General features: G+C 44.1%; 1 protein-coding gene across 1 annotated transcript in view; it reads right to left on the bottom strand.

Annotated features, from left to right (window-relative positions):
- CHL1 (cell adhesion molecule L1 like) overlaps nucleotides 1-21,374 on the bottom strand; it is a 140,004-nt gene extending 118,630 nt beyond the window's left edge. Inside the window, exon 1 of the mRNA XM_083869572.1 lies at nucleotides 20,871-21,374. The gene's annotated coding sequence lies outside the window, so the exon portion shown is untranslated. The remainder of the gene's footprint in view (nucleotides 1-20,870) is intronic.
- Nucleotides 21,375-21,650: the final 276 nt, after the last annotated feature.

Below are 21,650 nucleotides of genomic sequence, written 5' to 3'. Positions count from 1 at the left end.
CCCATTGAAGTCACTGACAAAGGCCCCCGAGATTTCAATTGTGATGGGAATTCATCTTTGAATGGGAAGAGACCTGCCTGAAGTGTTATTTGGTGTATGATGTCAACAGCCAGAGATAACAACTGACAGGAAGAGAACGTGTGTGCGCTGCTGGTGGGGCCGGGATGGGACATGGCTCTTGGGGACTCTGTTCCCTGTCACAGCCCTGTCACAGGGCCAGACAGGGTCATGACACATTCCCTCCTATCAGGGAACAGCCCCAGGTCTGCTCAAGCCCAGTGTGCAGCTCCTTGGGGGTGATGGAGAAATCCCATTGACCTTTTTTCAATTTTCAGACCTCATGTGTAACAGGGAGACACAATCCCTGTTGCAAAAGGAGTTTGGGACAGCTGTGGAAACATGAATTCCCACTGTAAGCTGCTCCTGAATTTCTTTAATAGAAGCAAGAGCTAAAAGGACAATAAATGAGATGGCAAAGCAAATTTTTCCTGATTCCTTTTCCATTCACCATCCTAAACATGCTGGCAAAGGAGAGAACATAGAGAACATTGTCCAAAATGATCACTTCTTACACGAGAGGTTGTAATTTTCACTGGAAAATATTTTGTGTCTGTAAATGAGAAAGAAAAGACAAAATCCTAGTGTTGATGAGCACATTTTCTGAATCACAAAAGGCTTTGGAGGATAATTATACTGCTTTGTTTGGAGTTTTTGTCCCTTCCGAATATCCTGAGTTGTCTTTTCTCTCACCTCGTCCTACTGCCTTAACCTCCCTCACTTACAAAAACCAAAGTATCTCATTTTTGCAACTTTTTACTCCTATTCCCTTTGCCTGAACTCCCACCTGGAAAGAAAGATGGAAAGTGTTTGTGAGAGCATGGAGTGACAGGACAGGGGGGAATGGCTTCACATTGAAGAAGGACAGGTTTAGATCAAATATTAGGAAAAATTCTTTACTCAAAGGGTGGGCAGGCCCTGGCACAGGGTGCCCAGAGCAGCTGTGGCTGTCCCTGGATCCCTGGCAGTGCCCAAGGCCAGGTTGGACATTGGGGCTTGGAGCACTTGGGACAGTGGGAGGTGTCCCTGCTCATGACAGGGGTGGCACTGGATGAGCTTTAAGGTCCCTCCCAAAACCAGTCTGGGATTTAGGATCAATCTTCTCCAGGTTACAACAGCTGAGGATGAAGCCACTGATCCCTGCTGGTGCCAGTGAGCAGCCCCAGCCTCACAGAGGGGTTTGCATTTGTGATGAGTTTTGTAGAGCAGAGTGTTCCTCAGGGCACAGCTCTCTGCAGGCTCGGGGAGCAGCAGAACTCCACCAACTTTTCCAGGGAAAGGAAGGGAAGGGAGAAGGGAGAAGAAGTAAGAAGAGAGAAAGGAGAAGGGAGAAGGGAGAAAAAGGAGAAGGGAGAAGGGAGAAGGGAGAAAAGGAAGAAGGGAGAAGGGAGAAGGGAGAAGGGAGAAGGGACAAGGGACAAGGGACAAGGGACAAGGGATCTGTCTCCTGAGGGCAGCAGAATGGGAAGCCAAGCTGGGAGCAGTCTGCAGCAGGTGCTTGGGAGCAGCAGGTTTTTAGCAGCCACCCTGGCCCAAACAAACTGAGGGATGCTGTGAGTAAATCCATCTTTCTCATGTGGTTAAAAACCACAGGTAGTAAGTTGAACTTGATGATCTTGAAAGTCTTTGTCAACCTGAATAATCTTCTGGTTCTAATACAAAAACCCCCTGCATGAAAGTTACATTTCAAGAACTTTACCTTAAAACAGATCCTCCAAATATATTTTAAAAAAACCTATTCAAGCCAAATTTGCAGCCCAGTCCATGAGAATTTTATTCAAAAGCATCTTTCTGTGCTTCTGTATCAACTGATTTCCTCTTGCTGGTCCTTTGTTCTGGGCAAGGCTCATTTTCCCTGGGCTATTCCAGAGCCAGCAAAGCAGCCAGGTGATCTCTGAGGACAAGGAAAATCCAAACTCCACACTCAGGAGTGGTCTCTGGAGCATCTAAACCACTGAAGCCTTAAACAACCTAAATTTGCTTTTCTCAAACCTCCTTACACTTGGGGTTTTTTTATGCAGAAAAAAAATCGTTGCTTAAATTTACCAGCAATTCTTATATATTAAAATGACAAAAAGAGGAATGATAAAAATAAATAATGATTTCTATGTGATATGGGCCATGACAAGCTGGTGTAAGTAGAAATGGGTTGTAAAAACTACCTTGAGGTACAAAGCAGAATCCATTAGAGCAACACACCAGATTAAAAATAGACAGCTAAATAAATAAATAAATAGGTAAAAAAAAAAAAAAAAATCAATGTGCACTGTACTGGTTGTTTGCAAAATTAGACAATTAATTCTGTGTAAACTAACCTATCAGGAAGCCACACTGTGGGGATTCAGAGAGCTGATATTGCACTACACTGGATTAGGAAAGAATGCTTTAATGAGATCCCTGGAGAGTCTCCATGGATTTGGACTGTCCTCTCCAAAAGATCATTTTTACCCCATTTAACTGCCAGTGTGTTGCATCTCTGATATACACATGAACAAAAAGAAAGAAAAAAAAAAAAAAAAAAGCCACCCTGAAGAAAACCCACAAATAAAGAGCACTGTTAACACAATTACCAGGACCAACGAGAACGGTGCTTTTCAGGCTCAAAAAAGGACATTATGTCATTTTCAACATACGGGAGGCATCAGAAAGAGCATCTGTATGTTAAAACCCATTGCACTGAAAGTCATTTACAGCCAGAATAGGAGCAGCATAAAGAAAGCTTTTACTCACAGGAGGAGTGTAAAAAAACATAATGATAATAAAAGAATAAAATCACATTGTGCTCACCAGAACAATCTGCAACCTGGCGCTTTTTTTTTTTTTAATTTGATCTTTCTTTAAGTAAAGATCTAGTGCAGACCTTGCCAAGTGCAATAAATGCCCCAGTTTAACGTGTCATTTTTCAAATAAACTGGAGAAAATCACCCTGAGCCCCAAACCCAAAATGGTTGTATTTTAAAAATGATCACTTGCTGTAAAATAACAGCTGGAAACCATCAAGGCAAAATATTTTGGTGAGGAGCTGAGTAGCAGGGTGAGAAGCTGCTCTTCTATTTGCAGATTCTCTGTAAAGACACGTACAAAACCACATTCATGCCTTCAATCTGAGCAATCAATACTTTCAGCTTTCAAAAAGCTTTTCTAGGGAAGCCCGTGGATTTTTCTTATTCTTGTCTCTTTTACAGAATTGTTTGTACAACTGAGGCCTGAGATCAGAGAGAAAAAAAAAATCTGAAATGAAGTGCAAATAAATAAACAAACAAGCCAACAGAGAAAAACCCTTGGAAACATTTTAGCCAGCCTGTAAATTAAGATGAATTATTTTCCCTCCAACTCTACTATTAGACTTTCTGCAAGGCCCAAGTCTCTGTTTCAGTAGCAGAAGGTGCTGGACAGCACTAACTGAGACACCAGTGGTTATTTCCAATAGTGTCATGTTTTGGAAAATCAGCAAGGGGAAATCAGCTGATACAGAAGCACAGAAAAATGCATTTGAATAAAATCTCCTTAAGGAGCTGATAGGAACACTCAGGGCTGAAGCATCAGGCAGTAAATGAGTGCAAACCACGTTAAATTCTCATTGTGCTGATGCCATTTCACCTGTGCCAGGTGATGTGACATCCCCACTTTGGGATGACCATGGGACACCCCAAAAGCCCAGCAGGGAGGAGCCACTGCCCATGGACAGCCACCATCAGTGGTCATGTTTTGACAGGAAAGATATAATTTCAAATTAAACGTGAATGTGGAGGCTTTCCAAAGCTCCAAATTGCAGGGAGGAGCCAGCAGAGGAGGCTGCTCATGGACAGCCACCATCACATTGCAGGGAAGGGCCACTCCAGCCTGTTTTAATCACCCCTAATTGATTTTACACCACCAGGAAACTGAGAAAAGAGTTCAAATGTGGTCTAATATTTACACGGGCAAACATTTGTTTATCTGTCAGCTGTGTAATCTCAGCAGAGCCTGGGACAGGCTCTTAAGTAGCATTTTTTCCTGCAGTTTTGATTAGCTGAGTGCGGAGCCAGCCCTATAAATATTCCTAACATTTTGCACCCAACGGACCAAGCGTTTTGTTGAGCAGACTAATTGGTTCACAACCCCTGCTAAGTATCAGCCCTATCATCCCCCACTGCCATGGGCTACGATCATCATTAGCCAAGTGACAATCTCCTGGAGAATTTGGGCTCTTTAATCTCCCTCCTCCCCCAGGACACCCTGATTTATTGTGGGTTAAAGCTCTCCGAGCTGGATCTCTCACTCCTTCCTTGGGATGGATCTTCAGCACTGAAGGAGAAACCTCCTGAAGGTGGGGAAATTTCTCAGGTTGGGTTTCCTAAGGTTGTTTAAAGTCGTTGATCCTCTAAAAGCCCCGAGTTGCATCAGTATGAAAAAGCAGAGTCCTCAAGTTTCCGTTTTCAGGTTTCTCGTGTTGTTTATTATTTGATATTTGTGGAAAATTAGGTTCACTTTTTGGTGAATTTTAAGAAATATGTTTAATTTAAAAATTAAGACAATTAGGAGATAAAAAAGCAAAGTACGGCCAGCCGGGTGACTCGGCATTCAGCCAAGTCCACACTTTGCTAGTTCAGAAACATTTTTTAAATACTGTTTATATTGCATCAGTTTATGTATATTTATATTTTTTCATAAACTAGTTTCCATATTCCAGGAACTGTTTTGTATGGTTTCTTTTTGGGTTCACTTTTTTAGAGTATGTGTGTTTTATGGCTGTGTTTTTATTATTACTTTTAGTTTGGGCTTTGGTCTATACTTTTTTTAGGTGGTAGATGTTGATAGTTGGTATATTAGTAGTAGAGTCTTTTTTATATGTTTATTGGATGTTATTTTGACTAAACAGACAGTTTAAGCAGACTTACATCAACTATGCTTAATTTTCTTTTACTAATAGCAGAAACAAAAAACTTATATCCTATATCCTTACCACAACGTTATTAATCATATAGGACATATCTTGGAAAAAAGCCAATTTTATAATATACATTTATAACACTATCTCAGAATTTTCTACACTCCCAGCCGAGGTCTGGACAGCAGCTGGGACATGAGGGAACTGACCATTGATGGGGCATCACCTCACATTTATACAGATAACTATGTGTAGGTTATTTACAATTTCACACCAATGCCCAGGGTTCACACTAAAAGGGTCATTTCTACTCTGACCCAACCCACTCTCACTACCTTGTGTCATCACCACCTCAGGAGATGGAGGACGGGGAAGAAGGAGAGGAACACGAGGTACCACCCTAATTCTACCATTTTGTCCCTCATTTACTTCTATTCTAAGAACCCTAAAACTACTGAATTTTGCATCTTCTACTGTGCTAAACTACTGTTTTCACTTCCTGGTGATTTGCAATTTCTCTCTCTGTGTCTCTCCCATGGACTAAAATCAAACCCAGTGTTTTCCTGGACTCTGTGCCAAGGTCTCCAAACCCCCTGGGCCAGCTCCACTCCCCCTGTCCAGGGCTCAAATTCTCTTCCTCGGGTCCCAGGTCATACAAGGGGATGTCCTGGACTCCAACAGAAATTCATGGCCACGTCCCACAGAAGGAGATCCAGAGGGAGAGATGTTGGTGCAGAGGGACAAATCCTGCCTGCACACACATTCCTGCAACTCCACGATTTCCAAGAGAAGCGGGAACTAACAGATGCCTGATGAAAACAGTCCTTGATCAGCATCAAACCACAAAATATCCTGCCTGGGACCATTCCAGGGTCTGCAGAACCACCCCCTGCCCTGATGTCCAGCAGTGCTGGGGACAGGAGCGCTGGAGAGGGAGGAGCACAGCAAGGGATGAAACAAGGGCCAAATGCTGGAACAGAAAGGTGAAAGAGGGAATAAAGGTGGGGAAATGAAAGGCAAACTGTGAAGAGATGCCACGTCCTCAGCCAGGCAGAACCCACACAAAGAGGAGCAGCTCCAGACAAAGCAAACCTGGGCTGGGACAGAAATCTGGAGATTCAGGCAAGGAACATGAAGTTCCTCTGTGCTCTGTTTCATCAGGGAGAAAATCCTACTCTTAAACTTGGGAACATCCTTTCACATGTTTTAGATGTGAAAGGACTTTCTTCCTTCAAAAGCCACACAAATCACAGACACCAATTTCCTGAAACAGCTGAAAAAACCCCACCACAACAAAGAGGGACATCCTCTCCTCATTACACCTCTCCTCATCCAAAATGAGAGCAAACACCTTGGCAGGGACAAAAAAAAAAGCCTTTTCTGGCCCTCTGGAATGCCTGTTTGGACACTGAATTCCTCCTCTCAAAACCACCTGTGTTCACTGTTGCTTGAGACTCAGGTGATAAACAAGATGTTAAACCACCAGTCACCATCTGGAGATGAAAGGGAAAATCCAACTGTGTCCTGTTGGCCTTCCTGAAGTTTCCAGAAAGAGTTGTGAAAAGAGTGAAGTGAAAGCAGCTCAGTGATGGACAGGGTCTCTCTTGTGTCCAAATTTGTACCAAGGCAATAATAAACTCAAGATTTGGAACCAGAGCTGCCCCATTCCATCACAGTCAGCACGGAGAGTTTTATTTCTCCTTGAGCCATGCTGAGAAATCTCTGCAATTTGGAGCTTTGGAAAGCCTCCACATTCACATTTAATTTGAAATTATATCTTCCCTGTCAAAACATGCCTGGGGGGCAAGTCACTTATGAAAAAAGTGACTCAGAGAGGAGCATCCAAATAAAACCAATATCCCAAAAGAAAAGGAACCTGAAGCGCCTCTCAGGTAATTATTAATTATTAGGAAGAAATAAATATTAGTGTGTGAGCTTTCCATCACTCCTCATGTGCCCACACAAGGCAAAAACCTGATTATCTTTATTTATAATAGAAGGTATAAATGCACTTGTATGGGGACCCTCATGAAAACATGTTATAGGTGTGTAACATCACATTTCAAAGTTCACAGCTCAGGAACAAATCGAAACATTTCACCTGCTCCACATTTAACTGCTTCACTTGTGTTTGTTTCCCTTTCAGGCACGTCAGATGCTGCTGCACTCTGATTATTTTCAGGGAAGATAAATGTAGTATCAGATTCAAAAGCCCAGGGCTAAAGCTACTGCCTGTTGCACAAAATGGTTTTGAAACAAAAATAAAGATATATATATATATATCCCAAAAGATTTATTTTCCATGAACTGCCAGGATGGTTAAACAATTCTATGCAAAATCATACAAATATAATAATTTAACTAATGTGCACACACACACACACATATAAACATAAATATATATTTTTAAATACTTTATCCATTCAAATTTCAGCCTCTTCAGAAATGGCCAGGCCACTCAGCTCAAAGGAAATGGTGAAAACCCTTGCAGGAGACAGTTACAGCATCATCCATCCAGGGAGACATTAATTTCCCATCCCTATATTTAGAAGCGACCTCTGATCTAAAACATGAGGCTTCCTCGAGGGTCACAATGGATTTGTTTCATTTGATGTAACTGAAGTTAAATTCACCAAATAGCCCCTGGCCTTCGGGAGGCTGCAGGAGAAGAGGGTTTTCAATTGGATTGTTTGCTTTCCACAGAGATGAATAAAAATCACTTCAATAGGGAGCATCTGCTCAGCAGCCCAAGGTGCTCAAGATGCAACTGAGATGAGGATTCTGTACAGAGTTCCTTAGAAAGCACTGAAATTATTACTAATAATAATAATTAGCAATTTAGATGCACTGCTTTATTTCTGCCTTTGACACCGATTCAAAAATCAGAGAGGTAAAAAAGGACTCAAGGAGGAAAAAATATAAATATTAGAAGTCCCTTTAAGAAAGGAATGAGAAGAATCCTCAGGATTTCATGTACAGATGAAGTGCTCCAAGGAATGGACACAAGTATTTATGACAACAGGTGAACCGAGGTCAAACAGCCACTCCAATGATCAAACTGGAATTAAGACACAGCACGTTTAAAACAAGGAAGAAAATCACCATAATTAACTTTGCGACCTGTCTAAAAGAAAAAAAAAGTTATTGATACAAAGGGCAGGATGACTGGGAGAATGAACAGGTATTTAAAGTGATAATAATAATAATAATAATGCTTTCCCAAGATGGGGAAGAATTTGTAAGGACTACTGATCTCGTGTTTCAGGATGGAAGCAAAGCTGGAAGTGCTTGGGAAGAAAGGGAAAATAAACTAAACCAAACTATAAAAAAATAATCTTTAAGGGACAATTTGCTCCTTAATTCTGATGAGAGTTCAGGGGAGGAGGGAGGGAGGTTTGGGGCTTTTCTCAGGGTGTTGAGTCAGTGTGGTATTAGTTACTAACAGAGAGAGGATTCCGAGTTAATTGGATCTTTAATCAGATTGAATAGGGTAATTCCTACCTCTCTGCATTCCTAATGGATGTCACAATGTCAGCAGTTAAATGCTGAAGGGCTGCTCTGATTTGAGAGCAGCTTCCAGGGCATCCTTAGGCAGAGACAATTATTGCCATGTCCACTGAGAGTGAAAATGATCATCAAGGTCGATATATTCCAACAGGATTTTGGAATAATTCCTGCCCACTCAGCCAATTCTTACAGGTAGGACACACGTCCTTTGCTTTGTATATTTTTTTTTATCCCAATAAATCAGTTTATTCCCATTTATCAGCTTTGGTAAATGGAGAATATGTCCATAACCAGCCCAATTCTACACTCTGGTACTTGTGCAAAATGTCCAGAGCCGCCCAAGGCAGAACCAGAGCTGAGGTAATTGGAGCTTTAATTGATCACAAAGAGTTTATGGCTTTGTTAAATAGTCCAAAGAAAACATGTTCCTATTTCCACTGAAAAGATCCTGAAATAGCGACTCTCTTCCAGTCCACAAACAGTGCAGGAAATGTTGCTAAATAAAGGCAACACTTTTGGGATGGAATTGTAAAAAAAGAGCATTATGTGAGTGATTTCCCTCCACATAACCATGACAGAATATTCTCTGCTCTGGAGGTGTAGAAGAGTTTTGGAAATTTTTCTGGAAAAGTGATTTCCGTCCTGGATAAAGAGTTCCCATGATAGCAAAGTTACTGACAGTCTTTAAGGCATTTGTTTCACTTTTCTTGTAGATGAAGATCCACAGGGAAAAAAAAAAAAAAAAAAAAAAAAAAAAAAACAGCAACAAAATCACCTGCAGCGTGGTCATGACTGAACCACTGCACCACCCCACAGAAAAAACCACAATATTAGGTTTAAATTAATGATTATTAATTATCATTATTGTCATCATTATTATTTAAATTAATTATTATTATTAGGGTCTGTAAGCAGTTGTGATAGAGTTATGTTTCTTGGAAAAAAAGAAGTCTCAATCACTGCTCTGGTGAAACAACTTCAGGAGGACAAACATAGAGCAAGAATAACACATCAAAAATCCTGAGACCACAGAGATTTCCCTGCGGGATTTCCTGAAAATTTGGTTCAGTGGTGGAAATATGAAGTCAGTAATTTCTGTTAATGTTTGTGTGTGTAACAGTGTGAGAGATGAGAGCCCACAGTGACAACTCTGTGCTGCGAAGGGACATCAGTGCCCAGGAGTGCAGGACGTGCCCTTGGCTCCAGGGGAAGGTGGCACAGCCCTCCTGGTGGGATGCCCCGGCAGCACCAGCCTCTCCCCAGCACCACCACAATGCCAAAAGCCCAGACCACAAATAGGAGGCTTCTTTATCATCATTAGCAAAGCCCAGAATCCAAAATTGCTGTTTTGACTGGGAAACAGATGACTCCAGCTCTGCCAACACCCAAGGTGCTCCCAATGCCAAGACTCACTTTGCTCACACATATGCTCCAACACTCCCAAACAGAAGCTCTGAAACTCCTTCCTTTGTCCTTTCGGTGCTTCTATTCCTCCTTTTTGTCCTTCCCATGTAAATTCCTCCCTTTTCTTTCTTTGACTGCCCTTTCAACACTCACAGATTTTAAGGCCTTTGCACCTGTCTGTACAGCACATCCTGTCATGGTTTTACCTCTGCAACTCACATCCAGCAACTTGATTTTGATTGTGTCACACGAGGTATCCAGTCTCCATCTGAACACATAACAGTTTATTCCAGTGTTTAATCACAGATAAAAAAACCCACAACATTGTCTTTAATGTCTAATTTAAAATTGTCTGGCGCCAGCTTGCAGCTATTGGATCTGATTTTTCTTTTCTCTTCTTGATTAAAAAGCTGGATATGCTTTCCCCATGAAAATACTTGTCCCTGTAATCAAGTCCCCCTCTCAATCCTCTTTTTGATGAGCTAAGCAGATTGAGCTCTAAATCTCTCACTGCGGGGAATTTCCTCTGCTCTTCAAATCAATATTGTGGTTATTTCCTTGACTCTCCAGGTTTGTAAAGCCTTTCTTTCAGCTGTTGACACCAAAACTGACCCCGGCTTTCCAGCGCTCTCATGGATTCAGATAAAATCCCTGTGTGAAAGGATCCTATTTGTCCTTCAGCCTGCTGGGCTGCCCTTGGATCACTGGAAGTGTCCAAGGAGAGGTTGAATATTGGGTTTTGGAGCAGCCTGGGACAGTGGGAGGTGTCACTGCCCATGGCACGGGTGGCCCTGGATGGGATTTAGGGTCCCTTCCAACCCAAACCATTCCATAATTTTATGAAACAAGATTCCACACACCAGCTTTGCTGGGATTGTTTGGTTTTAACTGAGATTTCACAGCATAGCACATCTAAAAGCAGGAAACTCCGACACCAATCTCAGTTATCCTCGTTTACCAAACCTGTAACTCCTCCTTTCCAGAGAGGCCTAAATTATCTCTGCTCTTTAATTCCATTTTAATTCAGTCCTCTATCAAGTTTTTCATTATTTTTCTGGGATTGGTGCCAAGCTCTCCAGACAATCATCTATGACCTCTTCTGCTTTCCCCCTGTGGACATGAGCTTCTCCTGTATTCCAGCACACCTGGGTGTCTTCTGCAGGGTTTCTGCATCGATTAACATTTAGTGAAGAGGGGGAAAAGTCATTACAACAGGGTAATGGAGCCAAAACCACTCTGCCATCCTTGGATGAGGCATCGCCCAATCCTTCCCTAAGATCATAACCAAGACTTTTTCCAACGGATGTTGACAGTCTCACCTCTCCCTCCCACATCACTCCTGCCTACCCACCCCAGTTTAGGTGTCCCACAGGTACAGGGAGGCCAAATCCATGGGCTGAGGACAATGCACACTAAAAAGCCACGACCAGAACCTGCTTCGAAAACCTTTTCAGAAGCTCCAGTGCTCTGTTTTAACCGTAAAATCTTATTCAGGTACAAGAATGCCAAATCCATGGGTTGAGAACAACACACACCAAAATCCACCACCAGAATCTGCCCATGAAAACCTTTTCAGAATCTTCACTGCTCTGTTTCAGCCATAAAATTTTATTTTTAGGAGAATTCAGCTTTGACCCATCTATGTATTTCATCAGAAACTGGAGTGATAGGACAAGGAGTAATGGGTTCAAACTGAAAGAGGGGAAATTTAGGTGAGATATCAGGAATTGTTCCCTGTGAGGGTGGGCAGGCCCTGGCACAGGGTGCCCAGAGCAGCTGTGGCTGTCCCTGGATCCCTGGAAATCTCCAAGGACAGCCCAGACTGGTCTTGGCTGCAACAAGACAATCTCCAAGGTCCCTTCCAACCCAAACCCCTCTGGAATTCTCCCTGATATCATCTCAGCGAGAACTTTCTTCCCCAGGAATTCCCTCCCCCAGCCACATCCCATGGAGCCCCTGCTCCAGGAGCACGTTTAGCATCAGGGATTGATTGAACTTTCAAGCGGCAGCCCCTGGCTGGGTGATGCTAAGTGGAGTGGACAGGCTCTCCTCTCCAAGGTGTGCAGCAAATCGCGGATTAGCGGCTCAGGCGGCGCCCGCAATCCCGCCTGTCTTACATCATTTACCTGGGCTGGAATTACAGTTCAATTACTGGAGCAATATCTCATTCAGGCAGAACAAAGAAAAGTGGAAAAAAAATATGCAAATGAGCAAATTTAAATTCATTTAATTTAAAGGGCTAAAAATTTTTAAGGGCATGTTCCCTCTCCGGGGACGTTTGGGTTCAGGGATTATAAAATACATAAAGCTATAAATGGCTAAATGGGTTGTCATTGCCTGAGCATCCAAACTTGGCATCATTTTTCTTTTCAGTCATTGCATTATGTAATTAGCAGGGAAAATACACAACATTCCTGACTATATCCCAGCCAGGGATAAAAAAATTTGGTCTAACCACCCATTTCAGGGGGCTTTGTGCATAGACAAGCTCAGAGTACATTTTGGAAGATCACAGTGGAAGAGGTTTGTAGGGAGAGCACTGCTTATCTGCTGAATACAAAGATTATTCCCATTTTTTTATTTTTTTTTTCTGGTACACATGATAAGACTGTGAATAACCCTCCAGGTTTGTTGCCTGTTATGGTTTTCATGCCTGGTTGTTGGTTTTGTTTTTCGTTTTTTTGTTTTTTTTGTTTTTTTTTTTTTTTAATAAACACTGAGACATAATTTAATGCACCAAAGATGATTTTTTTTTTTTTCTCTTGCTATGCAGCTGGAATTCTGTGAGGTTTCACTGCACAGGGATGTCTGACAGGGGGGGAATGGCTGACAGGGAAAATGTGCTGCTCTGGCAGGATAATGAGGTACAATGCTCCAAAAGGGAAGGAAATGGGAGAAATTTCCTTTTCTTTAGGGGAAAACTGCATCACCAAATAACTATCACAAAAAAGATGGAGAGGGACTATTTACAAGGGCATGTAGTGACAGAACAAGGGGGAAAGGATTCAAACTGAAACAGCAGTTTTGGATGGGATATTGGGAAGGAATTCCTCTCTGTGAGGGTGAGGAGGCTCTGGCACAGGTGCCCAGAGATGCTGTGGGTGCTCCTGCATCCCTGGAAATGTCCAAGGCTGGGTTTGACAGGACTTAGAGCAGCCTGGGACAGTGGAAGTTGTCCCTGCCATGGCAGGGAGAGGGATGAGATGATCTTTAATGTCCCTTCCACCCCAAGCCCACTCTGTCACTCTGTGATTACTTCCTGATACCACCACACTGAGTGCACTTCACCTTTAATAAAGCTTTGTTCTGTAAAACACCTCCAACAGCTCAATTTTCAGCAATTCCCTGGGACATGATGTGAAGCTGTAAAAGCCAAGCAGAGCCTCTCCCAACAGGCAGGAATTAGCCAAAAATAAGGGTGAGCAGAACCAGGGACAGCAGGGAGGCTGCAATCCAACAGGCTCAGCAGAGATCATAAAAAAATCCCGGATTTAGGTGCAAAGCCTAAGGCCAGCCTCACGCAGGCAATAACACAGAGGTGCATTTGTCATGCAGGTGGTAAACCCTGAGCAATTACGGTGGATTTCAGTGTCAGTTTAATGGAGCAGGTACGGCTGAGCTCTGCACAGCTGGGACAGCCCTTTAATCACTGCTCCTCCACACCCTGCACGCCACAGTTGTCACTCCTGTGCCTCAGAAAACAGGAATTATTCACTGCTGTTTCCTGGTTATTTGTTCCCAGTCAAAACACAAGACAAGGGATGTGGCACTTGGGAGGAGGGCAGAGTCACAGAGCTCCCAACTCTCCAAAACCCCATGGGAATCCTGGATTCTCCAAAATCCCCAGTGGTTCAAGTCAGGGTAACTCAATCTCCCTGAGCTGAACCATCCTCATTTGTATCAGTCAAGGACCCCTGAGCCATTACGCCTCCTCCTCAAACTGCTTAGGCTGTAAATTAGATTTTTTCATCACTCCTGGGACAAAAACCTGGCTCTGCTGAGGTCACTGTGAGTTTGAGCATCATTTCAGTGGCGCCATGACTTCACCAGGGCAATATCCAGTCACCACGGTTTGTCCCAAAAATCTCTTCAATAAAATCTGCCACCAGTCCTGGCAGGTAGCAGCAGTTCAGCTCTGTGCCATTTTCTTCTGTCCTGATGCAACAAAAGGAATATTTATCCCAAAGGAATGTGGATGGTAATGACCAATGTTACTGCAGGTTTGACCAATGGCAGAACTCACTGAATACAGTTTACTCCCAAAAAACTGAGTAATAATAATAAAAAATAAAATAATAATAATTAAAATACTAATAATAATTAAATAATATTATTAATTATAATAATAACAATAATTTTTAAAAAATCAGACAGGACCTCCTCTGACTTCCAACAGAAATCCTCCAAAATCCATCCTCTCAATGAAATTTTACTGGAACAAAGTCATCAGTGGAGTGATATGAAAGAATAACCTGTGAACAATAAAGCACTGGGCCCTAACTCAGTAAAGCACTTGAGCAATAACCCAGATTTCAGGTAATAAGTTCACTGAACTCAGCACACAGATTGTGGTTTGGAGTATTTTGCTTCAGACAAGCTCTTCCTATTAACCATTCTCTGATTTCAGTAAACTGCAAAAAATAAGAGTGCATTCTGTGAACATGTGTTAAAAAAAAAGTCACTGAATTAATCACTCCTTTAACTGTGATTATTACACATTTATTTTAATTTTATTTATTTATTTTTATTGATTATATTTTTATTTATTAGCTGTGATTATTAAGCATTATTGGGGTGTTTTCTGACAGAAAATTAAAAAAAAATCTGCCTCACAATACTAATTTTACTTTCCCTATCAGCAGAGCTATCTAATCAGGACTAATTCTATCAGATGCATTTATTTTATTTTTATTTATTTATTTTTATTGATTATATTTTTATTTATTAGCTGTGATTATTAAGCATTTATTTATTCATTTATTTATTTTATTTATTTATATTTTTATTAATTAGCTGTGATTATTAAGCATTATTTAGGTGTTTTCTGACAGAAAAAAGAAAAAAATAATCTGCCTCACAATACTAATTTAACTTTCCCTCTCAGCAGAGCTATCTTTCATCAGGACTAATTCTATCTGATGTGCTTTATTTATTTATTATATTTTAATTTATTAGCTGTGATTATTAAGCATTATTGGGGTGTTTTCTGACAGAAAATTAAAAAAAAAAATCTGCCTCACAATACTAATTTTACTTTCCTTATCAGCAGAGTTACCTTTCATCAGGACTAATTCTATCTGATGCACCCAGACATTTTTATTTTTTTTTTCCCTGAGACATTGTTCCAGGGTTTCCATTGGATTTAATGCTGGAGCAGCACATGATGGGACTGAGCTCTGCATTTTTCCAACATCCTTTAAAGTGTGGGAACACACTCCTCCGAGGCAGCCCTCGCTCCTTTCAAGTGCCACACAAGCACAGCAGGCAGCATTCAAAGCCACCTCTTCTGTGGCAGCCAGCAGGGGAAGGCTGACAGGGAATTGCTCGTGTCACACTCCAAAAGTCACCAAAGCAGACACACACACTGAAAGGTGGATGGGCCCAATTCTGCCTTTTTAGTGTTTTTTTTTTTTTCTTTTTCCTGCTCCTCTGAGTGAATTTCTGCCTTTCCCATTCATCCCAGCCACGATGCTGTTCTGAGTAGTGACTTTCCCATGGGCGTCCCAAAAAATGGAGGAGCCTGAAATGAGATTTCTGAAAGTACTAAAAATCATCTAACTGAGCTGTATTGACAGGTCAAAGGGCTTTTGGAATGTTCAGAGTTCTTGGGGACTGCAGCCTCGTGCTCCCACTGCTTGGCTTGTTTGTAGTTACACTTTGTATTCTCCAGGAGGGCACAGAGACTCCCCAGCCATCAGAGACTCTTCATGTGGGTCCATCCCACCTTTAAAGCCCTCTCAGACACAGAAATGAACTGCTCAGGGGCTGCCTTTGATGCTCTCATGAGGAGGAGGAGGAGGAGGAAGAGGAGGAGGAGGCAGTGAGTGCAGCAGCAGCATCACCAGGCAGGGGACAGTGACACTGATCCAGGCTGGGGACCAAGAGCGCCCCCAGAGCAGTGCAAAGCCTCCTTGGTGCTGCACTGAGGATGAAGACCATGGCAGGGGTCATCTCTCCGCACAGAGCCTCTTCACATGGCTCCATCCCACCTTTAAAGCCCTCCCAGACACAGAAATGAACAGCCCAGGTGCTGCCTTTGATGAGCAGGAGGAGGAGGCAGTGAGTGCAGCAGCAGCATCACCAGGCAGGGGACAGTGACCCAGGGCCAGTCTGGGGACCAAGAGCACCTCCAGAGCAGTGCAAAGCCCCCTTGGTGCTGCACTGAGGATGAAGATCATGGCAGGGGTCACCTCTCCACACCCCCCTGGCTGCAGACTCAGGGAGGATTCAGCCACTGAATCCTTCCAGGGACACTGGAAGCTCTGTTTTTTGGCACAGGGACAGTGGCTGGCTGAGGTCACCTGTCTGGAGCTTGGCTGCCCCCAGGCAAGCTGAGCCCAGCTCTCACAGCCAGCCTGGAAAGCAGCTGGTGAAAATCCCCTCAGGAGCTGCACTCTCACAGAACCAGCCCAGGCTCCACCTCGGGCTCAGGCCAGAATTCAAACATCTCAATTCTGCTGTGCCACGAGCAAAGGTGGGGATGGATCCAAGCAGGATCATCCCTGTCCTCCCCAACCTCCTCTTTACTCTCCCTTAACCTGGATCACATCCTCACCACACTGCTGGTTTAACTCCATCCCACTGCAAGAGAGAAAAAACCTAAGAAATGGAGAAACTTGGTAATTTTCTTCATAAATGGAGAAAAGAGAGGGCTAGCAAAGGTCAAAGGAAAATAGGAAGAGAAGCCCTAATGAGGAAAGCAACAAAATTTTTGTCCTTCTTCCATGGAACGGGATCTGCACTTGGAAATCACTCTGAAAACCACCAGCTAGTTAAGCTGTAAGAGTAAATGCTGCTTTTAATGATAAACTGTTCTCCATCTGCTTTTTTTTTTTTTTATTTTTTTATTTTTATACATCCAGGTGCAATGAAGGAAGAAAGGAACATCTGCCAGGGAGTGCTGAAACCCCAGAAAATACCATCACCACAGCCATCACACACTGTGTGCTTCACTCAGGGTGCCTGGACATGCTGGGAGGAGAAACCCAAATATCACCAAGTACCTTCATCTGTTTATTGTGCAGAGGCAATCACGAATCAGCATTTGGGATGCAAATGCACTTAGATAAATCAATGAATAAAACAGACAGAAGAGATAGCTAGGGAAAAAAAAAAAAAAAAAAAAAGAAAAAAAAAAAAAAAGCTAAATACAAAAACCTTGAGTTTTGAGCGCTGACTTTGTTACGCAGAGACAACAGGGGGAAAAATCACAACAAAGTCAGCCAAGCTCACAGGTCTTCACCTCAGCTCTTCACCTAAGTCTGTCTGAGCCTAGAAAGGCAATTAATTACAAGTACACAGATTAGGAACTACAGTAATCATAGTCTGGGAGTAGTGACAACAAGCTGGGATTTGGTTCTGAGGGGTTCAGCTCCTGTGGGCACTGCTGCAACATCCCCCTCTAGTCCCACACACAATAAATGATTAAATATTTAAATTCCAGAATGCCATTGCCGTTTAAGAGGAATTAATGCCATGACATCCTGCAGTTCTCCCAGCTTTTCCTAGGCACGGTTTGAGCAGGATGAGGATTTGTCTGTGTGAGCAAAGAGCTCAGAAGGGTTGGGATAAGTAGAGCAAAAGGGTTCTGGAAGCCCCAGGTGTGCCCACACACTGCACACTCTGCTCCAGCTCAGGAGGCCACAGATGGAAAGCCCATGAGCAGCTGAAGTGCACAGGGTGAGCTCCTGAAATATCTCCAGTGAAATATCCTGGCTCAGGTTCAGCCCAAACTCACTCTGCTGGTTCCCTGTGACCCCAAAGCACAGAGAGTGGGGAGGGGACGATGCAGGATTCCCTCCCAAGGACTAAGGTGCAGCACATATGGAGCCAGGGGAAACAAAAAAGAGTTCACTGACCAAAATATAATCCATTGAAGTTGATGTTGGAACTTCAGGTAGATAATTGTGATAACATTTATTTTATTAACCTTCCTTTTGCTCTTCCAGTATCAAACCTGTTATTCCATTACTCAAAAAGTACTAACCCTGTTATTCCCTTACTCAAAAAGATGTGGTGAGGCCCCAGGGTCTGCTGTGAGGAGAACCCCAGCCCTGTGGGCCATGGGATAATCCAAACCCCCCACTCCAGGCTGCATTTCAGAGTGTAGGGGAACCCCACAGGATCTCACAGCTCATGACAGCACGGGGGGAACTGTTCAAACAGCACCTGGTGGATGAATTTCTTTGATGGAACTTGTCCCACTAATGATTTGGGGTTTTTAGGAGTCTAACCAAGAAAGGACAATTGGAATTGTAATGCACTGAGCACATCAGCAGCAGAATATGGTTACAAGATTCCTGCTCTGTTTTCGCACCCATTCTGCTCCCACACTCTGAGCTGGGACATCAATTCCCATTCTCCATGACTCAGGGTTGTTACAGGGTGGGCTTTGTGCCGGCAAAGAACCCACGATCTGTAACAAAACCGAATTTCTACTTTACTGGACAAATATACCGAAAGAAATCGTGGCATCTTGGTGGGTTGCTAAGCAACCCAAGAGCTCCAGTGTCACTTGTTTGTGATCAATTCAAGTCATTCACAGGGCTCTGAAGCGCCAGCTCACGAATTCCAACAAAATCTGCGCCTTGGGAAAGCCAGGGGGACTTCCTGACACACAATAACACTTTCTTTCCTCTAAGATAAACTTTGGAGATGTTCTTTTGATCTGCGTGATATGTTAATTCATTATCCTTAACATACCGCTAATGGCAAAAGCTCTAATTAACTAACCACGTTAGTTAATAAACTGAACTCATTAGTGGTGTTTAAAGTAGTCCTTGTCCCCTCCCACTGGGGAAAGGAGCAGATCCTTTCCTATCACAGCAGCAACTGGCCCCAACATCGTTTTATCTACAGAATAAATTCCTTTTTGTTCCATTTTTTTTTTCCAAACAGAAGTGATAAAGTAAATTTTTATTGGCAAACAGGGTGGCTCCAGTCCAAGGCACTCGAGGTGCACATCCAAGCTGGGAATGATGTCATTTTTCATTTAAATGAAGCCTTATCTGGCGGCTTTCTTGGGGTAAAGAAGTGGACTGTTGTATTCTGAAGTTTAATTACTGAAGTAACTCATACTAAAGGCCCGCAATAATTACACTCGCTGTGTTAAATGTATATTGGTGAAGCACAGTCTCTTTATTTCAGCCTCATATTTGAGATTTCAGCCTCATATTCAAGATTCATCCCATCCTTATTTTGACCAAAAAAAAAAAAAAAATCAATAATAAACAGGAGGAGTTTAGAAACAAATTGGTTTCCCCAAGCTGTGTGCTGCTGCACATGGCAAAATTTCAACTTCTTGATTGCTGGCAGGTGTTTTTCTTACTAAAGATGTTTAATGACAATTTCACACACACTGGGCAGTATTTCTAATGAAATTCCCTTCTGCAAATCTCAGCCTCCTCTCCTGTTCATCTGGATTTTGATCTGGACTTGTAGTTCCCCTGCAAGCCAGACCACACTGGCAGCAGATGCTCAGCCTGAGTGAGGACCAGAAACTGGGGAAACAGAATTTCTTAATTTTTTAATGACCCATTGAGAAAGGGGTTTATTTGGCTTGGGGGTTTTGTATGAAAGGCAAAGAAAATTTATGACATTTAAGGCAGAGTTAACACTAACTCTGATAGTTCCCATCAGAGGATGGGCAGAGTCCCGTGGGAAGCAATGGCACAGCTCCAAAGAAATAACATTTCATGTTCATAAATGGCTGAAAAATATATATTAATTTAAAATACAGCTTTTTCACCTCCTCTCCTTTCCCCGGAGCTGCATCTAAAACCATCACACTTATTATTTCTTGCTCATGGGCTGTGATTTGGGGCAGCTGCACAGCAAAAAATCAAACTCGGTCACACCAAACCCACCCCTGGCAACGACACAGAAATGCCACCACCTGTCACTGCTCTGCTGAAACCTCCCAAAACCACGTTCCAAGCAAAAAATATTCCAAATACCTGCACATAATCCAACAAAACAACAGCTCAGCCTCCTTTCTACCCCCCCAAAAAAAGAAGCCAAGTATCCCCCTGATGATGGAACAAGTATCTCCCCAATGATGGAACAAGTATCCCCCAATGATGGAACAAGTGTCCCCCCAATGATGGAACAAGTGTCCCCCAATGATGGAACAAGTGTCCCCCAATGATGGAACAAGTGTCCCCCAATGATGGAACAAGTATCCTCCAATGATGGAAGCGGCGGATGAAAACCCCCCGTACAGAATTTCCCTTGGATGGCGTTGCCAGGCTCAGGGATGCTCTGCACAAATCCTTCACACACAGCCCCAGACACCGAGCTGGAGACACCCCAGCATTTCTCCTGCAGAGAAATATGAGCACAACGCTCCCCCAGCGAAAAAAAAAAAATAAAATAAAAAATAAAATAAAATAAAAACCTGCGGACTTGGGTAATTATTTCAGTACTGCAGCAAAACCGCCCTGAAATCATTCAGAGAGCAGAAAACAAGTGTCGGACAGCCAGGCTCACAAACTTGAGGTCACCTAAATGCACCTGGGGCAGTGCCCAGCCCAGCCTTGGGGTCACCCCGGGTTCTGCATCCCCAAACTTTCCCGGCTCCTCCAGCAGCGGCTCCTTGGGAGGGGAGAAGGGACCAAACCGGCTCCTGGAAAAACCTCCCGAGCCGCCCCCCGTGCCGGGAGCAGGAGAAGCAGTTTGGAAATCAGAGGGAGAATAATTGAAGAGGATTATTTGGGACACCCCTGGAGCCCCATCCCCAGACCCCCATCCCCGGAGCCCCATCCCCAGACCCCCATCCCCGGAGCCCCATCCCAGACCCCCATCCCCGCTGTACCTTGAGCCCCGGGCGGGCAGAGGGTCCCGGCGGTGGCAGCAGCGGCTCCACAGCCCCGTCCCGGCGCTCCGGATTGATCGCTCCACCCCGAAAAAAAAAATAAAAAAATAAATAAAAAAAAAGGAGGAGTGTAGCGGGGGGAGGGAAAGGAAGGAGGGGGGAGCGGAAAAAGCCAACGCAACCACCCCAAAGCCAAGCCCCGCTCCACACCCACGAGCAGGGAAGGAGGGAGAAGGTCCCTCCGTGACTGGCATCGCTATCGGGGCTTGCGGGGAGCCATGGCAACCGGCCCCCGCAGCCTCCCCCGGGCCACAGCCACCCCCAGCCCGCCCCGGGCCCGCTCCGGGTCCCACCTGCCCCATCCCATCCCGGTCCCCCCGGCCGGAGCCGCCCGCGCTGCGGCACCGGGGGATGCGCCGGGAGCCGGGGGATGCGGGAGGGAGGGAGGAGGGAGACAGGGGAGACCCTGCCCGCCCCCAGCCCGGGGGGGCGTCCCGCAGCCGGGAGGGTGATGGAGGGGGACACCCGGTGATGGAGGAGGACCCCCGGTGATGGAGAGGGACCCCCAGTGCCGGTGGGAGGAGGAGGAGGGAGGAATGGCCGAAGTGAAGTGAAGGCGCTGCCCCGGCAGGAGCCGGGATGCTCCAGCTCCGCCGGGCACGGGCTCCGCCAAAATCCGGGCGCTGCCAGGGAAGGGACAGTCCCCGCCTGGTCTCACACCCCTCTCTCGGGTGTAGAATTGCCGCTGATTTTCAGGGGAAAGGATGAACATGAAGAAAA

Source organism: Zosterops lateralis, assembly GCF_965231275.1.
Source record: "Zosterops lateralis genome assembly, chromosome: 11".
Lineage (NCBI taxonomy): Eukaryota > Metazoa > Chordata > Aves > Passeriformes > Zosteropidae > Zosterops > Zosterops lateralis.
This window is presented reverse-complemented; position numbering and strand designations above follow the sequence as displayed.